Below are 3,861 nucleotides of genomic sequence, written 5' to 3'. Positions count from 1 at the left end.
CGTACCTACTTCCGTTTTTAGCGGAATTTCCGGTAGATACTGTTACAAGATGTAAATAATGACGTACCAGAACAGGACCTAATGCTGCGTTCAAAACAACTGGGAAATCAGAACTCGGAAATCTCAGACTTCAGAATGTTCAAAACAACTGGGAACTCGAAAAAAGAAATCCGACCTGAAGATCACTGATATCGTGGTTTGACCTGTTTATTTTTTTTAAACTTCCCAATTGACATGAAAGCACCATAAGCAACATGGCACATGGGGTTGGGAGAACATTGGCCAGTTTCTCTGAGTCAGAATGGGACATGTAGCTAGCTGCTCAGTGTAAAAATTATTGTTGTCTATCAAAAATGATGGAAAATTACTGAGGATAATAGCGGACGATATTGCCACTCTATTTGCAATCTCTTCAATTTAAGCCTACGAGAAAGTGTGTGCCCTCAGGATTGGAGCGAAGCAAAAGTCATTCGCTTCCTAAGAATAGTAAGGCCCCCTTTACTGTTTCTAACAGCCAACTAATCAGCCTGTTACCAACCGTTAGTATAGTTTTGGAAAAAATTGTGTTTGACCAGATACAATGCTATTTTAAAGTAAACAAATTGAAAACAGACTTTCAGCACACTTATAGGGAAGGACATTCAACAAGCACAACACATACACAAATGACAGATGATTGGCTGAGAGAAATTGATGATAAAAAGATTGCGGGGGCTATTTTGTTAGACTTCAGTGCAGCTTTTGACATTATCGATCATGATCTAATGCTGGAAAATGTATGTGTTATGACTTTACATCCCCTGCTATATTGTGGATAAAGAGTTACCTGTCTATCAGAACACAGAGGGTGTTCTTTAATGGAAGCCTCTCCAACATAGAATCAGAAATTCCCCAGGGCAGCTGTCTTGGCCCCTTACTTTTTTCAATCTTTACTAATGACATGCCACTGGCTTTGAGTAAAGCCAATGTGACTATGTATGCGGATGACTCAACACTATACACGTCAGCTGCTACAGCGACTGAAATGACTGCAACACTTAACAAAGAGCTGCAGTTAGTTTCAGAATGGGTGGCAAGGAATAAGTTAGTCCTAAATATTTCTAAAACTAAAAGCATTGTATTTGGGACAAATAATTCACTAAACCCTAAACCTCTACTAAATCTTGTAATAATTAATGTGGAAATTGAGCAAGTTGAGGTGACTAAACTGCTTGGATTAATCCTGGATTGTAAACTATCATGGTCAAAACATATTGATACAACAGTAGCAAAGATGGGGAGAAGTCTGTCCATAATATCTTCTTAACAGAACTATCAACAAGGCAGGTCCCTAGTTTTGTCGCACCTGGACTATTGTTCAGTTGTGTGGTCAGGTTCCACAAAGAGGGACTTAGGAAAATTGCAATTGGCTCAGAACAGGGCAGTACGACTGGCCCTTGGATGTACACAGAGAGCTAACATTAATAATATGCATGTCAATCTCTCCTGGCTCCAAGTGAAGGAGAGATTGACTTCATCACTATTTGTATTTGTGAGATGTATTGACATGTTCAAAGCACCGAGCTGTCTGTTTAAACGACCAGCACACAACTCAGACACCCATGCATACTCAACAAGACATGCCACTAGAGGTCTCTTCACAGTTCCTAAGTCCAGAAGAGACTATGGGAGACGCACAGTACTACATAGAGCCATGAGTACATGGAACTCTATTCCACATCAGGTAACTAATGCAAGCAGTAGAATCAGATTTAAAAAACATAAAAATACATCTTATGGTACAGCCGGAGACTGTAAAGCAACACAAACATAGGCACAGACACAAGCACAAGCATACAAACACACACGGTAACATACACACTATACATACACGTACAGATGGATTTGGTGTTGTAGATATGTGATAATGGAGTAGGGGCCTGAGGGCACACACTTAGTGTGCTGTGAAATCAGTTATGAATGTATTGTAATGTTTTAAAATTTGCCAGAACTCAGGAAGAGTAGCTGATGCCTTGGAAGCAGCTAACGGGGACCCATAATAAATACCAATACAAATTACAGTACTTTCATTTCTGAGCTCCAAATTCAAGTTCAAGTAGAACCCTTGTATTGTCTGAAATTGCAGTTGTAACATGGAAAACAAAATGTATTTGTCATGTTATTTCAATACTAGATCATAATGTGAATAAGCCCACATGTTTTGTCATTATATCCAGAATAATTTAAATTGAATCACATTTTATTGGTCACATACACATACAGTCGAAAATTTGGACAAACCTACTCATTCAAGAGTTTTTCTTTATTTTTTACTATTTTCTACATTGTAGAATAATAGTGAAGACATCAAAACTATGCAATAACACATATGGAATCATAGATAACCAAAAAAGTGTTAAACAAATCAAAATAGTGTGGCTCAGTTGGTAGAGCATGGTGCTTGCAACGCCAGGGTTGTGAGTTCATTCCCCACGGGGGGACCAGGATGAATATGTATGAACTTTCCAATTTGTAAGTCGCTCTGGATAAGAGCGTCTGCTAAATGACTTAAATGTAAAAATAGATTTTATATTTGAGATTCTTCAAAGTAGCCACCCTTTGCCTTGATGACAGGTGTGCCTTGTTAAAAGTTAATTTGTTGAATTTCTTTCCTTCTTATTGCATTTGAGACATTCAGTTGTGTTATGACAAGGTAGGGATGGAATACAGAAGATAGCCCTATTTGGGAAAAGACCAAGTCCATATTATGGCAAGAAAAGCTCAAATAAGCAAAGAGAAATGACAGTCCATCCATCATTACTTTAAGACATGAAGGTCAGTCAATCCAGAAAATGTCAAGAGTTTTTACATTTTTTTCAAGTGCAGCGCTATGATGAAACTGGCTCTCATGAGGACCGCCACAGGACTGGAAGACCCAGAGTTAGCTCTGCTGCAGAGTTCATTAGAGTTACCAGCCTCAGAAATTAACTACAGTTCAGATTGCAACTCACAGAGTTCAAGTAACATCTCAACATCAACTGTTCAGAGGAGACCGTGAATCAGGACTTCACGGTCGAATTGCTGCAAAGAAACTACTACTAAAGGACACCAATAATAAAAAGAGACTTGCTTTGGCCACTTAACCAGCATGGCTACCACTGCATTTTGCAGCGATACACCATCCCATCTGGTTTGCACTTAGTGGGACTATCATTTGTTTTACAACAGGACAATGACCCAAAACACACATCCAGTCTGTGTACGGGCTATTTGACCAAGAAGGAGAGCGATGGAGTGCTGTATCAGATGACCTGGCCTCCACAATCACCCGACCTCAACCCAATTGAGATGGTTTGGGATGACTTGGATTGCAGAGTGAAGGAAAAGCAGCTAACAAGTGCTCAGCATGTGGGAACTCCTTCAAGACTGTTGGAAAAGCATTCCAGGTGACTAACTCATGAAGCTGGTTGAGAGAATGCAAAGCTGTCATCAAGACAAAGGGTGGCTACTTATATATTTAGATTTTTTTAACACTTTTTTGCTTACTACATGATTCCATTTGTGTTATTTCATACTTGTGATGTCTTCACTATTATTCTACAATGTAGAAAATAGTAAAAATAAAGAAGAATCCTTGAATGAGTAGGTGAGTCCAAACTTTTGACTGAGGGCCCTGGTGGAGTGGTGCCAGGAAAAATCTAATTTGAGTAAAATGCTACCGAAGTTCTATCCACACATGTAGTACTCACGCTACAAAAACTCTCGACCATTGTTACCCCCCTCCCGGGATGGCTGCAAGGCCCTCCCCCGTCCTCCCTTTGGCAAATCAGATCACGACTCCATTCTGCTCCTCCCTTCCTATAGGCAGAACCTCAAACAGGA

Source organism: Salvelinus namaycush, chromosome 29 (genome assembly GCF_016432855.1).
Source record: "Salvelinus namaycush isolate Seneca chromosome 29, SaNama_1.0, whole genome shotgun sequence".
Lineage (NCBI taxonomy): Eukaryota > Metazoa > Chordata > Actinopteri > Salmoniformes > Salmonidae > Salvelinus > Salvelinus namaycush.
The sequence above is the reverse complement of the archived record's forward strand: the minus strand, read 5'-3'. Positions refer to the sequence as shown.